The 21,793-nt window shown below is 43.0% G+C and overlaps 1 protein-coding gene and 1 pseudogene across 2 annotated transcripts in view; one reads left to right on the top strand and one right to left on the bottom strand.

Moving 5' to 3' along the window:
- The window catches only part of LRMDA (leucine rich melanocyte differentiation associated), a 1,204,472-nt gene that overhangs the window by 1,012,748 nt on the left and 169,931 nt on the right, over positions 1–21,793 (top strand). The gene's annotated exons all lie outside the window — the stretch shown is intronic.
- Positions 13,577–21,793, bottom strand: part of LOC138086974 (large ribosomal subunit protein uL1 pseudogene) — a 133,599-nt pseudogene continuing 125,382 nt past the window's right edge.

Raw genomic sequence — 21,793 nt, 5'->3', positions numbered from 1 at the left:
TTAATCAACTTCTAGGAGCTATGGGTTATCTGTGCATATTCTTGTTTGTTTTAAGTGAAATGTATCCTTGACTTTGTACATGAAAAACTGGGAGAATCCGTCTTAGCCTCAGGTTCTAGGTTCTAGGTCATGGATTTTGCATAGTGGAAAGAAGTAAGCATTGAGTAAGAATTCAGGTAGCAAAGATTCTAGTTACAAATGCCGTCTGTGTAACCTAGGGCAAGCCTCGGTTTTCTCATCTGCAAAACGAAGTAGTAAAGATAAGTGATCCTAAGGTTCAACTCATAATGTAGGTGATTAGAAAATACTAAGAAGAAATACAAAATTACTCTTCTTATCATTATTATTTATAAGTCAGTGTAGATATGTGTATTTATTGGGACCTTTTCCCTGGGACTAGACCTTTCTCTGACTCTGGAAAATCCTGCTGAGACCAGTGGTCTTTTGGCCAACTTCATAGACATAGTCAAGTTTTTGTTTGGACTTGGAGGTTCTCAAGGTCCTTCCAGATTCTAGCTTGAAAGTAAGCCTGAAATTCACACAAGAGGAGCAGGGTTGCCAGGTATCCCTCATTCCAAGCTGATGAAGTAGTTTCCGTAACTCTATTCTCTTCATCCAGACTCATACCACCAGCTATCACCTTTGTGCAGGTAACTTAAATATAATTGCCAACCTCAGTTCAGTTCAGTCACTCAGTCATGTCCACCTGTTTGCGACTCTATGAACCACAGCACGCCAGGCCTCCCTGCCCATCACCAACTCCTGGAGTTTACCCAAACTCATGTCCGTTGAGTTGGTGATGCCATCCAGCCATCTCATCCTCTATCGTCCCCTTCTCCTCCTGCCTTCAATCTTTCCCAGCATCAGGGTCTTTTCAAGTGAGTCAGCTCTTCGCATCAGATGGCCAAAGTATTGGGGTTTCAGCTTCAACATCAGTCCTTCCAATGAACACCTAGGACTGATCTCCTTTAGGATGGACTGGTTGGATCTCCTTGTAGTACAAGGGACTCTCAAGAGTCTTCTCCAACACCACAGTCAAAAGCATCAATTCTTTGGCGCTCAGCTTTCTTTATTGTTGTTGTGAGAGTCCTTTATGTAGAGTTGTCAGAATCCAACTCTCACATCCATACATAACTACAGGAAAAACCATACCTTTGACTAGACGGAACTTTGTTGACAAAGTAATGTCTCTGCTTTGTAATATGTTGTCTAGGTTGGTCATAACTTTCCTTCCAAGAAGTAAGCGTCTTTTAATTTCATGGCTGCGGTAAACATCTGCAGTAGCTTTCTTAAAATTCAACATTTCCATATATATGCTCACCTAGGATAGTGTTCTAGAAGCTCAGTTCAATATGTTCTCTGTTTTTCCACCAGGACAACCACAACTGGCCTCTCTATTTTCACTGTCTCCTAACCACTCCTCTAATTCCAGTCATTTGAGTTAAAAACCTTGGGATCTTCTTTTACTGTCTTCCTCTCCCTTACTACCCACATAGAACTCAACAAAACCTATGTGATATGAACTCTACCCCTGAGAATGCCCTTGAAAGTACCCTTTCTCTCTAAAGTTACTCCTTCTTCTCTGGGTCTAATTCTTTCCCTCCTGGCCTGTGAAATACCCTCTTTGATGTTTTTTTTCATCTTTGGCCTCTACAGCAAACCATTCTTTTCTGTCTCAGGATGGTAGGCAAAGTCTCAGATGGCCCTGATGATGCCAATTTCCTATATTCCCACCTCTTGTGAAGGTCCCTCCCCTGTATGTGGACAGGGTCTGTAATGTGCTTGTAATGAATAGATTATGGAAATTGTGATGGGCTGTCACTCCCATGTCTAGGCCACCTTAGACTGTGACTTCTGCTTTCCTGTAGGACTCTCTCCCTGACTGCCTTAATGATGCAAAATGCCATGTTAGAGAGACCCAAATGGCGAGGATGTGCAGTTTGTCTCGGTCCACAGTGAGGACGTTTGGTTCTGCATCTGCAGGGAACTGAACCCTGCCAACAACTGTGTGAGCGTGGAGACTTCCCCAGTTGAGCCTCAGAGGAGCCCCCAGCCCTGGCTCATACCTTGAAGGCAGCCTTGTAAAATGCCTGAAAGAAAGGAGGACCAGCTAAGGTGTAACCATGTACCTGATGCACAGAAACTCTGAGGCAATGTGTGTTGTTTGAAGCTGCGGCATATTCATTGAAAGGACTGATGCTGAGGCTGAAGCTCCGGAACTTTGGCCCCCTTGTGCAAAGAGCTGACTCACTGGAAAAGACTCTGGTGCTGGGAAGGTTTGAGGGCACGAGGAGACGTGGGTGACAGATGATGAGCTGGTTGGATGGCATCACTGACTCAATGGACATAAGTTTGAGTACACTCCAGGAGGTTGTGAAGGAAAGGGCAACGTGGCGTACTGCAGCCTGTGGGGTTGCAAAGAGTCAGATATGACTTAGCAGCTGAACAACAACAGCAGCAACAAAGTTTGCAGTAATTTGTTACACAGTAATAGAAAACTGTTATACCAGGGTGGCCAGATTAATACTACCTGCTTCCAGGATTTTCTGTATTTGGTCCTGAACTCCATGTCCAAGCTACTTCCTCACTCTTCCTCTTGAGAATCGTGAGCTCTGTTCTGTACATAATTCTGGCTTTCTGCCTTTTACCCTCTGCTGACATTGTGACTGTGGGTTTTCTTTATGACTAAATCCCATACTTTTTTTAAAGGCTCGCTTAAATGCCACCTCTTCCATAAAACCTTTTGTGATCCCTGCAGCTATATAGATCGCTGAGCTGCCTTGTTCTGCACCTTGGGTCACTTTTCATGTTTTACCTCGTAAAGGAGTTGTTTGACGGCATTGTCTTAGCCCTCCTACTGGATTGAAGATTGGATGAAGGAGGAGGCTCCTCCTCACTTATCTCCTCATGCTTTCAGGTGTCCCGGTATAATGACTTGTGGATGGTATGTGTTCAAAGCAGAATTACTCATTCCTGAAGCCAGTTTGCCCACAAGATAGGTAAAATAGGAGTGGCTGTGGAATCACCGGTTTATTTACTTACCTATGCTTTCATGTATCCTTTCACTCTCTATCACATGCCAGGCAGCATCATAGAGCCCGGGGCCAAGACTGGACTCATTGACACTGTGCTTGAGGTTTAATGTTCTGTGGTTGCCATTTTGAGCTTTTTAATAATTTTCTCCTTGGATCTGTATTTTGTAAGTACAGTCCTATGTGACAGTGAGAGGAGGCTCAGAATCCTTCTATGCCTCCTTGCCTCCCTAAAACAGGTTCTCAACCACCCATTCTCCTTAATTCCAACCCCGATGGAGGCCTGGGCACAGACACGGCCAGGGTCAGAACTGGATATGTGTGTGCGCCGTATCCTATGTCATCCAGTGTGGGCTCTGGATGCCTGTGAAGGTCTGAACTTTCCCTGTGGTCAAAACATGGCATAAAATAACAAGTCAAAACACAGGTTGAAAGACTGAGGCCACAGAGGAAAAGACAACATCTGTCACTTTTTGAACAAGGAGCCCTGCAGTTTTGTCGTGAACCCTGCAAATTAGGTAGCTCACCCTTGTTTATTGAAAAAACAGACAGGCAGGGGTCCATTTCCAGCAACAGACAAAAGACAGGAAACAAGGCAGCAGAGAGTCTTACGTGCAGTGAAGAGAATAAGCTGAGATGATGCCTGGCGGCTCTCTGAGTGTAGTCTGGGGAGCCTTTTCCCTTAAGGAGGACAGTTAGGGAACCCTCCAGGGCAAGGTGACATTTGAGCTGATATATGAAGGAAGAAAAGGGTTAGGTCAAGTGAGGAATATGAGACAGGCTCCAGGAGAGGAAAGTGCCAGCTCAGATTCTTTGGGGCTGGAACACAAGCTCGGGATGGTCAAGGGCTTGACATCAAAAGGCAGTGCAAGAGATGCCTCATGACTGTGGAGGAGAGGAGATGCGGTGAGTTTACAAAGGCAGGACATAGCTGGGTCCTTTCATGCCTTGCTGGCCCTGGTGAGGAGACATTCCCTTTGAGCCTACCCAGCTCTATGGGTTGTATCTTTTCACTGAAGAATCACTAAGGAGGGGTTTATTACAATGGGCATTTGCTGCAATTTTTACCTTAATTTTAATTTTTTCTTCTGTATTAACATGGCTATCTTAGATTCTTTAAAGCAGAGATATTTTTCACAAAGCTGTGTAACTTAGAAAGGCTGTAAATAGTCATATGTGGGCAAAGGAATTTGGAGTTTCTAGTGAAAGTTTTCAAATGGTACTGTAGTATCCTCCATGGAACCTCAAGGACTCACTTTCGTTCTAAAGGTCACATACTGGCACCTCATGGCCCAAATCTAGGATCCAGAACTGTTTTTTTCTGCTCTACAAGTTGCTGTTAATCAAACTTGGTGCCCCTCCAAGGGCTCATGATCCCCTGATGTTTCGTCTTCATTTCTTCTATTGCCTCCTGTTTGTTTTTCACTCCATGCCTGGACTCCTATTTTTGATTATTTTTCATTACAAAACTCTACAGTGTAGTTCAGATCTAGGAATGTTGATGTGTAGCAGGACCATGAAGCCAAATATGCAGAAGAATCAGAGACCCTGAGAGATTTCCTTCCTTTCCCTTGGCCAGCCTCTTCCTGGTGGCCAGCTTTCCTGTGGCTCAGATGGTAAAGAATCTGCCTGCAGTGCAGGAGACCTGGGTTTGATCCCTGGATCAGAAAGATCTCTTGGAGAAGGAAGTGCAACCCACTCCAGTATTCTTGCCTGGAGAATCCTGTAAACAGAGGAACTTGGTAGGCTACAGTCCAAGGGGTTGCAAAGATTCAGACACCACTGAGTGACTGTCACTTTCACTTTTCTTTCTCTTCACTGGGCTTGGAAGTCAGAGATGGAGAAAGGCAGGTGAGAGAGCCAAGAGCTCCTGCTCACCTGTCTGCTGTGCCCATTGTGTGAACTCCACATAAATGATAGCCTGAGAGGCCCTACAAGGCCAATGGTACATCCCTTGCCTGAGAGGCCCTACAAGGCCAATGGTACATCCCTTGCTCACCTGCTACCTGAAGCTTGTGTCTTTGAAGACTTGGGACTTTGGCTGAGAAGGAAATTAAGTAATTTTGTTATTTTTCCTTGATAATGCTAAAATTATTAATCTTTGAAGATAAGTGCTATTCAGAGCATAATGAGTTAGAATTGTTGATAATTATAATTTTGAAGAGTTTGAGTTTGCTGTCAGCCAAGTAATTAAAGGGGCGGGACCAGAGTTCTACTTCCTTCATGACAGTTGTGCTTCTGGTAAGAGCTCTTGTCTGCATGACAAAAACACCCTCATTCTAGGCCTGTGCTGCCCTGAAAGGGTTAATTAAACCAAGGGAAGTAGTCCACTGGCCTGTGAAGAGATCTCTGGCCTGAATCCCCGGTGGCCTTCTCTTTTCCCGACAATACGGTCATTGTTTTGGAAAAGCCAGACACCATGACAGATCCCACTCTCCACTGATTGAACAGACCTGGGGTGTCTGGTCACGCAGACCCAGGGAAGCGGCTCCACTTCTTTCCGTCTTCAGTCACTGCCCCCTTCACGCAATTGCCCACAAGCCTCCATTTTTATAAACTTCTTGTGTATGCTAGCGCAGGGCTAAAAAAATTGAACAGAAAGAAAAGAGGAAGAGAAAATGGAAAACTAATGATTCAAGAAATCACATAGCACGAGATAATTCTATTTTGAAATCACAGCAGTGGCACCCAGAGGCAGACGCTCCCCAAATTACTAGTGAAAACCCTTTGATGTATCCAGTACTAAGAAAGCCCAAGGCACTTTTTTATTATTATTATAAGAATGCCTCACATTCCCCCAAAGAAGCATTTAGCAGCTATTTTTTAAATGTCCTATGTGAAGCAAGCTAAAGAAAGATTCCTAAAAAGCTGTAGTCCTAAATGTGCTTATTTGATTGCTGGCTTTTACTTAGAATAAAAGTCAAGCTCTCACATGGACATTTGAAGTCCTCAGAGACCACTCTACCTCATCTGACCCCACCCTTCTCCCATCACTCACTCTGTTATAGCCCTCTGGCTTCCTTGCTGTGAAAGGCATACTGGGGAACTCTTGCTCCCCGCTCAGCCCAGGCCATCCTGGATACCTTGCCTGGATCTCTTTCCTGGATATCTGGTGGCTGAGTCCCTCCCTTCCTTCAGGTGTTTCCTCCTACATCTCCTTCCTTTGCCTTGGCACATGTGACCACAGCTTCCTACCTTGGACACTGTAAAAGGGACTTTGCAGGAGTGATTAGGTTAAGGATTCAGAGATGTGGAGGTTACTCTGGAGTATCAGGGTGGGCCCAGTGAGGCCTTAAGAAGGATTTCCGTAAGAAGGAAGCAGTAGGAAAAAGATGGAACAACAGAAGTAGAGGTTCTATGACTTGCGTTGAAGTTGGAGGAAGGGCCCATGGGCCAAGAAATGTCGGCAGCTTCTAGAAGCTGGCAAAGGCAAGGACACAACTCTTCACCAGGGCCTCTAGAGGGAACCAGTCCTGCTGACCCCTTGACTTAACCCAGGGAGACCCATTCAGACTTTTCATCTTCAGAACTGAAGGTAATAAATCTGTGCTGTTTTAAGGTACTGTGTTTGTGGTTATCTGTTGCAGTAGCAATTAAAAACTGGAGAAGGCAATGGCAACCCACTCTAGTACTCTTGCCTGGCAAATCCCATGGATGGAGGAGCCTGGTAGGCTGCAGTCTATGGTCGCTGGGAGTCGGACACGACTGAGTGATTTCACTTTCACTTTTCACTTTCATGCACTGGAGAAGGAAATGGCAACCCACTCCAGTGTTCTTACCTGGAGAACCCCAGGGACGGGGGAGCCTGGTGGGCTGCTGTCTGTGGGGTCACACAGAGTTGGACATGACTGAAGCAACTTAGCAGCAGCAGCAATAATTAAAAACAGGACCCAGAGCCATGAGACCTCAAGCAATATGACCACCATGGACTCTGGTTGCTTTGTGAAATCTACCAAGCTTTTTTTTTCTTCAGTGTTTTCTTAATGGCTCAGAGACAGAGGGAATCTTGCACTACCTGCATTCAAGTGTCCTTTGGTACCAACACCAGCTTTTGATACTTCAGTTCAGTTCAGTCACTCAGTCATGTCTGACTCTTTGCAACCCCACAGACTGCAGCATGCCAGGCTTCCCTGTCTGTCACCAACTTCCAGAGCTTGCTCAAACTCATCCATCAAGTCAGTGATGCCGTCCAACCGTCTCATCCTTTGTCAACCCCTTCTCCTCCTGCCTTCAATCTTTCCCAGCATCAGGGTCTTTTCCAATGAGTCAGTTCTCCAAAAGTATTGGAGTTTCAGCTTCAGCATCAGTCCTTCCGATGAATATCCAGGACTGATGATTGACTGGTTTGATCTCCTTACAGTCCAAGGGACTCTTGAGTCTTCTCCAACACCACAGTTCAAAAGTATCAATTCTTCAGTGCTCAGCTTTCTTTTTTTTTTAAATATAAATTTATTTATTTTAATTGGAGGCTACTTTACAATATTGTATTGGTTTTGCCATACATCTTTATAGTCCAATTCTCACATCCATACATGACTACTGGAAAAACCATAGCTTTGACTAGACGGACCTTTGTTGGCAAAGTAATGTCTTTGCTTTTTAATATGCTGTCTAGGTTGGTCATAGCTTTTCTTCCAAGGAGCAAGCATCTTTTAATTTCATGGCTGCAGTCACCAGTCGCCTTGATTTTGGAGCCCCCCAAAAAGGAAGTCTGTCACTGTTTCCATTGTTTCCCCATCTGTTTGCCATGAAGTGATGGGACCGTATGCCATGATCTTAGTTTTCTGAATGTTGAGTTTTAAGCCAGCTTTTTCGCTCTCCTCTTTCACTTTCTTCAAGAGGCTCTTTAGTTCTCCTTTGCTTTATACTTAGCAAAATAAGAACTGCGTTGTGTGTTTGGGGACGGTGTGGTACCCAGTTGTGTTTCCACGTAGTGCAGCTGAAAGTGAGGGAAATGGTGAGTGGCAGCATTCTGCGTGCCAGGAGCAGTGGGATGCTGCACTTGCATCCATTTAAAGGCCCATTATCACTGTAAGTCAAGTAGACAGTTCTCTTCAGTTTAAGGATGTGATTGGCTGGTGGGTTTTGAAAGCAATATCTTTTTATGGTCATTCAGAAAAGTGGAATTTCAGAAGTTAGAGCTTACAGCTTGTGGGAAGCTGTCATTTGTCATTTGTCATTTTACCTGTCATGGTCTGGGTTCAAGCAGGACAGGAAGAGTAGTGAGGAGGGTCACTCCATGGCCTGTTCTGATTCATTTATTCATGGAGTCCTCCTAGTTTCTTTAGGGGGGATTAAAACATTTTTTAAAATTATTTATTCACAGTCCTTCCAGACTTTGCCTTTCCATCTCTCTTGCACTTCCCCTGGCCATGCCCCTTCACCTCCTGAAATGGTCTGTATTTGTGAGGATAACCTTAATACTTGAAACCTTTCCAGCTGTATTTACAAATGATGATAATTTATTGGAAAATCCAGAAGTGCTCTCCACCCCAAATGTCCTTTTATTTAACTGACCAGTGAAGAAAGCCTAGGGATTATCAAACAAGAGAAACGACAGGATGAGCTGACTGGGGCTCATTTGCATCTGAATATGTTATTTATTTAAAAACTGGAGAAGTGCTGAGTGGATGGGTTAGAGAAATATGGCTGCCGTTCTGGAAAGGGCGCGGTACACAGTATACACGTCCTGCAGTATTCCCTTGGCATGTGTAAAGGGAACATACTGGTGTTTTGGTCACAGTGCCATCTTTTACTGAATCTTCTGTAGGGAGATAGGGGGAAAGTTTCAATGGCATCTTCATTGGAATCCACTATGATCCAAAAACCATAGCATCTTAATGGGAGTAAGGAGAGAGGTATTACTATTATAAACAAGTTTTGGATGAACTTTCATTTCTTCCTGTATTCTAAGTACCTGACCCAGGCAAGATGGAATGAGAACTCATTTGGTGTTGATTTTAAAAAATAGGAAAGAGATAGATAGGCAGGAGAGAGATTTTTTGAGAGGCTTATGTTCTAAAGAAGAATGTGTGAGCCTCTTACAAGGGTCTTTTAGTTCCCTTTTTTCCCCCCCTTGGGAAGTTAAAGGGCACTCAGTGGCTCTTCTCACCTTGTGTGCCCCTTGTGGTTGTCACAGAAACGGACTGCACTATGACGTCTGTCTGCCACTGATCTTCGAGGTGGATTCAGTTTGGATTGTCAGATGCCCTTTCATCCATCATGACCCTGAGTGTGTCCCTTCTGAAAGAGAGACATACTGGGTTCAAGAGGGGCCTTCCCTGGAGCAGATATGTGCAACAAAAAAAGAAACCATTATTACTGAGTCTGTACAACCTGGCAAACTCTTTGATTCTACCTACTTTTAACATATAAAATCTTTAAAGTTTAAAAAAACTTAGAAAGACTGAAAGAACTTTTCAAAATTTCAGTACAGTTGAGTTTCAGTTCATTCAGTCATATTCCCTTCTTTACCATCTAACTTACCACCCAAGCTTCAATCCTTCTATCCAGTCTGATAGTTATTGAGTGCCTATGAATGAGAGTTAGTTCATGTCTGAAAAAGCTCATAATGTTCATTGGAAGGACAGAAGGGCAGAGCTGTGGACCAGATGCTCCTGTAGATATGTGGCAGGTGGAGGGTACATGGGAAAGGCGTAAGCACTTACTATATGCTGGGCATAGTGCAAAGAATAGACTGATAAACGAAATTGACTTCAGTCACTACAGAGAGTGGAGTCCATAGAAACGATTTATTTTCATTAACAACTGTTACTCATAATAAGAGCTTTGTAGTGGATATACAGACTTAGAACTTTTGGAGGAACACAATACTCAGTTTAGGCAAGCATTAGGGAGGGTTTCCTTGAGAAGATGACCTTGAACCTGAGACCTGACAATGCATCACAACTAACCAGGAAGAAGTGTGGGAAAAGTGTTCAGGTGAGAGGGAATAACATATATGATGGCACAGAGGACAGATGCGTGGTTTGTTGAAGAACTGGACTTTTAGTTTTGCCAGAGAGTATTGTGGGGGAAGTTTGGAGGGAGAGAGAGAAGAACAAGGAAGCAGATGAGGGAACTGGCAACAAGGGTGAGTAAGGGCAAGATCATGAAGAACTTTGTATGCCAACTTAAGGAGTGGAGACTGTGGTCATAAAGACTTGGAGAAAATCACTGAAGATCAGGTTGGCTAATTGGAAATATCATTCTGGCTCTGGTTCTAGAGGCAGCGTGACTATTTAGGGGTTTGGAGCAAGTAATTAATACAAGAAGTATTGGTCATTTACCAGGGTTTTCTTTTTCACAGTCTTAATAACCCTGAGATGAAGTTTTCATACAAAGCTATTTTTCTGTACTTGGTATTATTTTATTAGAAAAGATTAAAAACAAAATGCTAACTGATCTTACTTTCACAACACATTGGGACTATTGAAGGCTGAGTTTGTGCTCATTCTTACCTGCCAAGTCAATTCAGCAATGCATGGTAGAAATGGGTGAATGGGTACTTTCTCTAGGATGGCCCTTCATAGCCTGTGTTGTCCAGAGCAGATTTCATGCACACCTAAGCATCCATTGCATCATTTTCCAGAAACTCAACTGCTGCACTCAACCCATCATCAGGTCTGTGTCAGTCACTTTTAAAAACTCCAACATCATTAGAATGATTGTATACACATTACAGCTATGTTTCATGGACTCACTGGGTTGAAAGTGTTTACCTAAGGTCAACAACATCATTTCCCTAAAGGACCATTCCTACTCTGCCTCAGATAAATCCTTTGCTGTTTTTAAAGTGCTTCAGGTTATAATATTCCACTTTCCTGGCCAAAGTTCTATTTACAGCATAGTGTTGACCGTCATGGGATCTCAAAGCACATTCATTATTATGCTGCCAAACTCTGTTTTCCAAGAGTAGAGAGTAAAGGCAGAGAGAAGTAAGATATGAAGGAGTTAGGTCAGGGATGGAGTCAGGCCCCTGGCGGACCGCATGGCCTCAGAACTTAGTACCAGGCTAGAGGGCTAAATCCAGGCCTCCCAGTGTTCTGTTAGAGCGGGCCACTTTGGAGGCATGACAAATGGAACCCAGGCAGAGCTCTGCCAGAGTGCAATAGTGGAGACAGTGATGGAAAGCAGATGGAGACTCTGGCCTTCTCTTGGTGAGAAATCCAGTGAGGGAATGGAGAATGTTTGCAAAATCTTAGCGCTCCATTGGGACATCTCCTGGTGCAGTTACAAGTCACTGGCCTCTGTCTGCCAATGGTTTAGTTCGCTTTTGATGAAACCAAATTCCCCTTTGACTTTCTCTCAAAATTTTGAACATTTCCCAAATTTTGTTTGACTTGCTTGCTGGAGGCCTGGAATTAAAAATCCAGGATTAGTGCATGAGAAAAATAAATGAAATCCTGCATTATTGGGGGCTAATGGTTGAGTACAGTGCTTGTGGCTGTCTAGTTTGTGGTTTGCTCTTCAAATGGTATAATCCTTGGCTTGATACAACTTGGGGGTGTCATTTTATCTTTCCTTGTTGGCTTCTGGGTGGGGTTGGGGGCCCTCTCTTCCTCCATAAATGTGCTTCAGAAAGATGGTGGTTTCTTCTGATGTAAGGGTTCAGAAAAGAAGGCTCATACCCCATTTGTTCTCTGTTTCATGGTTATAGGGTTAAATATTCAGTCTGTATATCATATGTCTTTGGAACACATCCAGCTTTTTTTTTTTTAATGTTCAGTCAGTCGCTCAGTCGTGTCTGACTCATTGCGACCCCAAAACCACAGCATGCCAGGCCTCCCTGTCTATCACTGACTGCCGGCGTCTACCCAAACCCATGTCCATTGAGTCAGTGATGCCATCCAACCATCTCATACTCTGTCATCCCCTTCTCCTCCTGCCCTCAATCTTTCCCAGCATCAGGGTCTTTTCAAATGAGTCACCTCTTCGCATCAGGTGGCCAAAATATTGGAGTTTCAGCTTCAACATCAGTCCTTCCAATGAACACCCAGGACTGATCTCCTTTAGGATGGACTGGTTGGATCTCCTTGTAGTCCAAGGTACTCTCAAGAGTCTTCTCCAACACCACAGTTCAAAAGCATCCATTCATTGTTGCTCAGCTTTCTTTAAGTCTAGCTCTCACATCCATACATGACTACTGGAAAAACCATATCCTTCACCAGACAGACCTTTGTTGACAAAGTAATGTCTCTGCTTTTTAATATTCTGTCTAGGTTGGTCATAACTTTCCTCCCAAGGAGTAAGCGTCTTTTAATTTCATGGCTGCAATCACCATCTGCAGTGATTTTGGCACCCCCAAAAATAAAGTCAGCCACTGTTTCCCCTGTTTCCCCATTTAATTCCCATGAAGTGATGGGACCATGATCTTCATTTTCTGAATGTTGAGCTTTAAGCCAACTTTTCACTCTCCTCTTTCACTTTCATCAAGAGGCTCTTTAGTTCTTCTTCACTTTGTGCCATAAGGGTGCTGCCATCTGCATATCTGAGGTTATTGATATTTCTCCCAGCAATCTTGATTCCAGCTTGTGCTTCCTCCAGCCCAGCGTTTCTCATGATGTACTCTGCATATAAGTTAAATAAGCAGGGTGACAATATACAGCCTTGATGTACTCCTTTTCCTATTTGGAACCAATCTGTTGTTCCATGTCCAGTTCTAACTGTTGCTTCCTGACCTGTATACAGATTTCTCAAGAGGCAGGTCAGGTGGTCTGGTATTCCCATCTCTTTCAGAATTTTCCACAGTTTCTTGGGATCCACACAGTCAAAGGCTTTGGCATAGTCAATACAGCAGAAATAGATGTTTTTCTGGAACTCTCTTGCTTTTTCCATGATCCAGCAGATGTTGGCAATTTGATCTCTGGTTCCTCTGCCTTTTCTAAATCCAGCTTGAACATCTGGAATTTCATGGTTCATGTATTGCTGAAGCCTGGCTTGGAGAATTTTGAGCATTATTTTATTAGCATGTGAGATGAGTGCAATTGTGTGATAGTTTGAGCATTCTTTGGCATTGCCTTTCTTTGGGAATGGAATGAAAACTGACCTTTTCCAGTCTACTGGTGGCCACTGCTGAGTTTTCCAAATTTGCTGGCATACTGAGTGCAGTACTTTCACAGCATCCTCTTTTAAGATTTGAAATAGCTCAACTGGAATTCCTTCACCTCCGCTAGCTTTGTTTGTAGTGATGCTTTCTAAGGCCCAGTTGACTTCACATTCCAGGATGTCTGGCTCTAGATGAGTGTACAGTTGATTTCCAATGTTGTGTTAGTTGCAGGTACAGTACAAAGTGATTCAGTTATCCATATATATATATTCATTCTTTTTTAGATTCTTTTCTCATACAGGTTATCACAGAATATTGTGGAACATACCCAGCTTTAACAAAGCTCCAGCTTTAACAAAGCTCCAGCTTCAACATTTTTCAGTGATCAGATAAGGATGCAAAATCAGAAATCCTGTCCTTCCCCAGGATCTAACACTTTCTTTTCTTTTCTTTTTTTTTTTTTTTGATCGTTTAGTATGGTTTATTAAGCTGTGCCTTAGTACAGATGCTGGGGCTTGCCCATGGTGCTCTTAATGTACAAGGCCCTGACGTTCTGTCAATTTTTCTTGAGCAATGACACTAGGAAGTTGACAGCTAAGTGGATGTTGTACACAAGCTCATCATCTGTCATCTTCACGTGGCCAACAGCCACTGCCAGACACAGCACCTTTTTCATCTGGAACTTGACCATGGACTTCATTTCATCAACTTTGGCCACCAAGTTCTCATTGTGGGTCAGCAAGGAAGGGGATGTGCCAGCCTCGTTCAGGCCTGGGCCAGGGATTCAGGGGATCTGCTTGATCAGAGACTCTGAAGCCAAAAACGCATCATATTTCTTGGCCAGCTTCTTGACCAGTTTCTTATTGTTGTTGAGTTTTTTCAGTGCCTCAGTGTCCATGTGGGGGATATCCACAGCCTTGGCCTCATCACAATGCTGTTGGTCCCGTAAGAGACACACGGGGAACTTGGGGCGGGGAGTAGACTTGAGCCTGACGGTGCCCGGAAAGCGTTTGTCCTTCTGAGGGTCATAGTTCTTCAGGCTGATCTGAAGCGCCACTGTCTCCAAAGACTTTCTGCGCTTGCGCTGGTTCCCATTCAGGACTTCCTGCACCGCCTCCTAGAGGGGGTCGCGGGAGACTTTGCTGCTCGCAGTTCCCTACGCCGCGATAACCGGAAAAGAGCCTAACACTGTGTTTTCTAAGTGAGAGTTTGGTCTCTGACTCTACAAGTGTAGACAAGTGTCCTAACACAGGTTACAAAGCAGTGGATTAGCTATTTGGAGAGAAGGGAAATGACAGGAAATTCAATCAGCAATGATGGCACCTCCTTAGTCCAGTAAAACTCTGAACCTGTACCATCTATAATAAGTGGTTCTCTTCTTCTGTGATACTCCTCTGCCCACCAATGTCATCCTTCAGCTCAGCCAGAAACCAGCTTTCCCCCAGTCTTCCTCCCTCTGCTTTCTCTCATGCCACTACCTTTGCTTCATGGCCAAATCTTAACAGAGCAATTGAGACTTGTTGCCTTTCTTCCTTCCTCTTGCCTCCTCTTTCCCCTACTCTCCCCATTCCTTCCCCATCCATCATCTCTCAGTTACAGCGCTCGCCTGTCATCAGTCCGATATCCTCTTCACAGTCGTTGCCTTGTGATATCCACCCTGAATCTTGTCATCCCTTAGCTGTCACACTGCTCTCTTGAGCTCCTCTTGCACCTCCATCTGCTCCCTTCTTTTCTCCCCACATCCCTTCAGTTTGATCTTTCCATCTTTGAGCCCCATCTTCCTTTTTCAAGAATCTCAACCACTTTGGATCTTTGACCCTCTCTGTCCAGGCATCCTCAGTGTTATCTTTCCAGCTCTGACCTCTCCATGAGCTCCAGAACTCCCCTGCCATCTGTTTCCCAGATTTAAAACTACTGCACAGTTGATCTATGTTAGGTGTGGTGTATCCTCCCTTGTTAGTAAGTAAGCTCTCCAGAGACATAAATGCATAAACGTGTTACTGTTTTAACCTTAGTGCCTAAAGTCATGCCTGCAACGTGCTATTGCCTCAATACATATATCTTGAACCAGTGGAATGAATGTTAGCTGCAACATTTATTGAGTACTTGTCTTGGAAAGAAAGTCTCTCTCTAAGCACTTAAGGTGATTAAGCTTAAGCTGATTGTTGTTTAGTCACTAAGTTGTGTCTGACTCTTTTTGCAACCCCATGGACTGTAGCCCACCAGTCTCCTCTGTCCATGGGATTTCCCAGGCAAGAATACTGGGTTGCCGTTTCCCTCTCCAGGAGATCTTCCTGACCCAGAGATTGAACCCATGTCTCCTGCATTGGCAGGCAGATTCTTTTATCACTGGGCCACCAGGGAAGCCCAAGTTTATTACTGCACAAAGACATGGACAAGATCCCCTGAGACTGACACATCATTTGCCCAATTTTTAAAACCAAGGACTGTAAAGCAAAAAGTCCCTGATGCTGGGAAAGATTGAGGGCCGAAGGAGAAGATGGTGTCAGAGGATGAGGTGGCTGGATTGCATCACTGATGCAATGGACATGAACTTAGAAAACTGTGGGAGATGGTGAGGGACAAAGAGGCCTGGCATGGTGCAGCTCATGCGTTTGCAAAGAGTTGGACATGACTGGGCAACTGAAATACATGAACAAAGCAAAAAGAAGGCAACTCTCCTGATACTACTGGTGAAAAGACATGACATGCTTCAAACACAGACTGGGTAACCAACTCCAGCTTTTAATCACTGAATTTTGCTTGGAGGTCTGTAACTGATTTCTGCCATTTCCTAGCTATAAGAACTTGGCTAAACCTTTTAAGTTATCTGAACTTTTGCTTCCTTGTATTAAATTAGTAATATTAAAAGGATATCACCTCTGATTCCACAGTGTTTATACCAACATATGTTATATACTGGTTTTGCCACTAGTACAACTCAGCATCAGTGTTATCCCTCAGATAAGGACCATTAATATTTATGGATAGAATAGATTCTGTTAGGGTCTTGCAGAACCATAACACAAAACAAAAACAATGAACCACAGGTGTTGAAATTATGTGCCACTCTTAAAGGAACTCGTATCCACACTGCCTTCTTTCATTACTTTTTTCCATCCATCTATGCACCAGTCCATCAAATATTTACTGAAGTCCTACCAGTGATAGGCCTGGGCTAGAAACAGAAGGACAAAGGTAAATTCCTTTGATGTGATGTAGGAGGTGGATGTCTGCTGGAATCAATGAGATAGTACAGTGAGGAGGGTGCTTTACCACACAAGTGTGAACCAAGAGCTTTGGGGACCCTGAGAAGCATACATCTCCCTGGTTGTGGTGTAAAAGAAAGCTTTATAGAAGACTTGACACTTGACTGGATTCTAAATTATTAAGAGCTCTCTGAAGAACTCAGAGTTTCAGGAATAATATGAAAAAGAGGTCTCACTCATAGCATATCATCCTATGCTTTTAATGGAATATAACTGAAAGATAGTTGTATAGTCTAAACAAGAAAAATTAGTATTGTTTGGAGTTCTTGGGGGAAGGCCATACATAGTAGCAGGACCTTGAAAGGGAACCTGAAGGATTTGAGCAGCAGAGAGACTAGAAGAGTTTATTCCTCTGAAATCTCTGATGACTAAGGTGGGTAACCCTGATTCCTGGCTGATGCTTGGCTCATCTGGTTGCTCCATCTTTGTGCCCCTTAAAGTCATCACTTAGGATCACCTGCCATGGGTGCCCGAGAGGGCTTTGTAGGTCACTGCTAAATCATCCATCTGGAAAATAACTGGGGAGGCATCTGCTCACCAGAATGGGACAGGAGCTGGAAATGGAGTCATGTTTGGTTTGGAGACTTCAGGTTAATGAAGCAAGGCACGTGTCTGTAGCTATGCAGCATAGGGAAGAAAGGGAGGGTGAGACTCTATAAGCCTGTGGTTCTTTGGCTGTGGATCTGAAATAATCCAAGAAAACATGTATATTCTACCACCTCCCGCTGCTGGGATCCAGGACCTTCCCCCTGGAGCTCGTGGGAGGGGAAAGTGCAAGGGGCTCCATGTGTCTCTTTGTAACTTCTCTTTGCTGGAGGGAACAGTTGCACTTGTTCCAAGAGACTTGTCTGGAGACCTTTTGGTTTTTCAGGCTGAATAATTTCTGTTCCTTGCTAGACTTCTCAAGGCTTCATCTGAGTTTCAGGGCCAAGGATTGACATAAAGACAGTCCAGAGTCTGAATCAACTTTCACATGACCTGTTTAAGACCTATCACAGGGATGTTCTACCCAGAAGAGCTCTAGCTCATCTGGGGAAAGAGAGATAAAGCTGGGTGCTGTCAGTGTTTGAGAAGTAGCTTAGAATGGAGGAAAGAGCTCTAGATTGGGAATAGGAGCCCTAGATTCCAGTTCTGGGGTTTGTCTGTGTGACCAAGAATATATTTTGTCCCATATGTTCTGGGCTTCAATTTCTTTTGCAAAATGAGAGTAGTATTAGACTAGTTATTTTTATACCTGTTTCAATGTAAATAGAAGGAAATGGCAACCCACTCCAGTATTCTTGCCTAGAGAATCCCATAGACAGAGGAGCCCTGGTGGGCTGCTGTCCATGGGGTCACACAGAGTCGGACATGACTGAAGCAACTTAGCATGCATGCATGCATTGGAGAAGGAAAAGGCAACCCACTGCAGTATTCTTGCCTGGAGAATCCCAGGGACAGAGGAGCCTGGTGGACTGCCGTCTATGGGGTCGCATAGAGTCAGACACGCCTGAAGTGACTTAGCAGCAGCAACAGCAGCAGCAGCAGCAATGTAAATATTCTCAAATCTTCTTTGACTGCTCTGTGTCTGTGTACAAGTTTTTCTAAAAAGCGTAAGTATAATATCTCCTGCACATTTTTGTCACCATATGTGCAGCCATTCCTGACACAGCTATGGGCCCCACCTCTACCATATGCTTCACACACTTTGTCAGTTGGGCTGTCCTTTAAGGGTCATCTCAGTTCAGCATACCACATGTTCTTTTGTGCATGAGGTGACTGACACAGGCTGACTCTGTGTCTTGTTCTATAGGCTACTTCTTGAAGAATCTTGAATCCAACAGCAACCCCCACACTAGCTTTGTTCTGTGGAAGGGTAGATGGGAGAGCAGGCTTCAAATCAGCTCACACATGCTTTATGAAGTGGTCCTGAGTGGGCTTTGTGAAGCTGCTGTTCTCTGCACCGCATTGTAGTATTAAGCCTAGACTTGGATATCATACTCTCCTTAAACCAAGTCAGATAAACACTGAGGCTCAGGAAGAAGCACATTGTGTTTGTTCATCCAAATGGTTGTAAGGCCTGAGGATGAAGCATTAAACCAATATGGTGGAACTCTAGAAGGCAGAACCAGGATGGAAGCTTCAGAAAGGGGAAGATAGTTCCACAATGATCCTTGCTGTGGAGTAGGATATAGTTACTAACGGAATTAGAATAGCTTTCCCGGTCCCTGTTGGGGTTCTCATGGATATGTATCAAGATTTTGAGAGATTTTAAGAGAATAATACACTTGATTCTAGTCTCAACTCTACCACTTACATGTAGCTATGGCGAGTCATTTAACTTCTCTCGGCTTTATTATCTAAGATAATAAAGAATGTGTTGTCTGCCAGGCTTCATCTTTCACCAGGTAGTTATGTGATTCAAAGAATATCATGTTTTTGAAAGTAATTGTAAGCAATATATTCTTAACTGTTGGTTATGATTTATGATAGGTTAAGGACCACTTGGAGGATGTGCTCAGTGCTATGGAACCTGTCAACAATAAAGTTAAAAAAAGAAACTCCGTGTATACACAGTTTTGAAGTACAGCTTCTAGAGGTTCACTTGGCAGATCCATGTGTCAAAGTTTAACAATCCCTGAGATAGAGATCTAAGAATTATAATGATACTTTGACCTCCATGATGGAGGCTACATTTCTGTTTCTCCTATTCTGGGGATCAGACATGCATCCCATTGGAATATAGTTAGGGCATGATTGACATGGGTGATGTGTGTGTGTGTGTGTGTACTATCGTGACTTTCTATTTTCTAGCAGTTTCCATAAAGTGATTAAGCACTATATATGATGGAAGAGGCACAGTGCACTCAGGGTCATAACGTTTCACTCACTAACGAGCCAGAAAAGGATAATCCCACTGCTGTGTATTCCACTAGCCTGGCTCCCTTCTGCAGGTTAATTGTGGTAATGTGTCATATTTTCTCTGACTCAGAGGGATTAGCTGGGAAAAATACAGATTGTATAAACAATTCAAACTCCCTGGATATGATTTGGTATCCCTGTCTCTCTTCAGTCACAGCAGGGTCACACCTGCTAAATATATATTTTTAAACTAATTCCCTTTAGATCATTCTTTCTGAACAGCACAGTCATAATAGAGAAATTGTTCTTTCCTTTTTTTTTTAGCGTGTTTCATAGGTGCTCCTCTTCCAGTTTAAAGGGAGAGTTCTAATCAGTGTGCTGCCTGTTTTGCATTCATTTCTTACTAAATTTGTAAAGTGAACTATGCAATACAGGCAAAAATGCGTAAATCATACTGTACAAGTTTATACGTTATCATAAGCTATCACCATCAAGATAAAAGTAGAACACCCTAACAGACCCCTCTCATGTTCTTTCCTGGGCACGAGTCCTTCCTCCTCAAAGGTAGTCAGCATTCAGATTTCTAATACCATAGATCAATTTTACTTACTTCTGTATTTGATATAACCAGAAGCATATAGAGTATGTATTATTTTTGTTGCTGCTGTTGTTGTCATTCAGTGTTATAGAGTCTTCAGTAATATTAGAATCCAGTGTAACATTTTTTCCTATGTGATTGGTGCTTTTAGAGTCTTATATAAGCAGCCTTGTCTACTCAAAGGTCATGAAGGTAGTCACCTATGTTATCCTTCAGAAATCTTATATTTTACCCTTATACTTAGAGCTATAACATATTTGACACTTTATTTTCATGTATGATGTGAGGTTAAGGGGTCAATAATTAATTTTTCATGAATATATCTGAAAAGACCTTTTATTCCTGACTGTTTCGTCATAAATCAAATGTCTGCATATATGTGATTTCGTTTCTGGACTCTCTGTTTGGTTCCATTCATACACTTGCCTCTTCTGGGTCAGTGCCACAGTCTCTTAAATACTACAGGTTTATAATAAGGCCTAGTACCTAGGGATGTGTCAAGATTATATAGGCAGAGGATATGTGTATGGGTGGCTGATTCAGTTTGCTGTTCAGCAGAAACTAATAGCATTGTAAAGCAACTATAACCCCCCACAAAAAAGGTTATATTTGCTATTGCATCTCTATACATATTTTGTAATCATTTATTTTAATATCAGCAATAACAGTTAAAAATAATTTATGGGATTTTGATTGGGATTGCTTTGAATCTATAGATTACTTTGTAGAGAATTGGCCTTGAGTACAGAATGAAGCAGTACAAAGGTTAATAGAGTTTTGCCAAGAGAACACACTGGTCATAGCAAACACCCTCTTCCAACAACACAAGAGAAGACTCTACACATGGACATCACCAGATGGTCAATATAGAAATCAGATTGATTATATTCTTTGCAGCCAAAAATGGAGAAGCTCTATACAGTCAGCAAAAAAGAAAAAAACAAGACCAGAAGCTGACTGTGGCTCAGATCATGAACTCCTTACTGGCAAATTCAAACTTAAATTGAAGAAACTAGGGAAAACCACTAGACCATTCAGGTATGACCTAAATCAAATCCATTATGATTATACAGTGGAAGTGACAAATAGATTCAAGGGATTAGATCTGATAGAGTGCCTGAAGAACTATGGACACAGGTTTGTGACATTGTACAGGAGGCAGTGATCAAAACCATCCCCAAGAAAAATGAAATAAGACATGTCTGAGGAGGCCTTACAAATAACTCTGAAAAGAAGAGAAGCAAAAGGAAAAGGAGAAAAGGAAAGATATACCCATTTAAATGCAGAGTTCTAAAGAATAGCAAGGAGAGATAAGAAAGCCTTCCTCAGTGATCAAGGCAAAGAAATAGAGGAAAACAATAGAATGGGAAAGACTAGAGATCTCTTCAAGAAAATTAGAGATACCAAGGGAACATTTCATGCAAAGATGGGCACAATAAAGGACAGAAATGGTATGGTCCTCACAGAACCAGAAGATATTAAGAAAAAGTGGCAAGAATACACAGAAGAACTATACAGAAAAGATCTTCATGACCCAGATAACCACAATGGTGTGATCACTCACCTAGAGCCAGACATCCTGGAATGAGTGGGCCATAGGAGGCATCACTCCAAACAAAGCTAGTGGAGGTGATGAAATTCCAGTTGAGCTATTTCAAGTCCTAAAAGAGGATGCTGTGAAAGTGCTGCACTCAGTATGCCAGCAAATTTGGAAAACTCAGCAGTGACCACAGGATTGGAAAAGGTCAGTTTTCATTCCAATCTCAAAGAAAGGCAATGCCAAAGAATTCTTAAACTACCACACAATTGCACTCATCTCGCACGCTAGTAAAGTAGTGCTCAAAATTCTCCAAGCCAGGCTTCAACAGTACATGAACCATGAACTTTCAGATGTTCAAGCTGGATTTAGAAAAGGCAGAGGAACCAGAGATCAAATTGCCAACATCTGCTGGATCATCGAAAAAGCAAGAGAGTTCCCAAAAAACATCTATTTCTGCTTCATTGA

This window comes from Capricornis sumatraensis, chromosome 10 (genome assembly GCF_032405125.1).
Source record: "Capricornis sumatraensis isolate serow.1 chromosome 10, serow.2, whole genome shotgun sequence".
Classification (NCBI taxonomy): Eukaryota; Metazoa; Chordata; class Mammalia; order Artiodactyla; family Bovidae; genus Capricornis; species Capricornis sumatraensis.
This window is presented reverse-complemented; position numbering and strand designations above follow the sequence as displayed.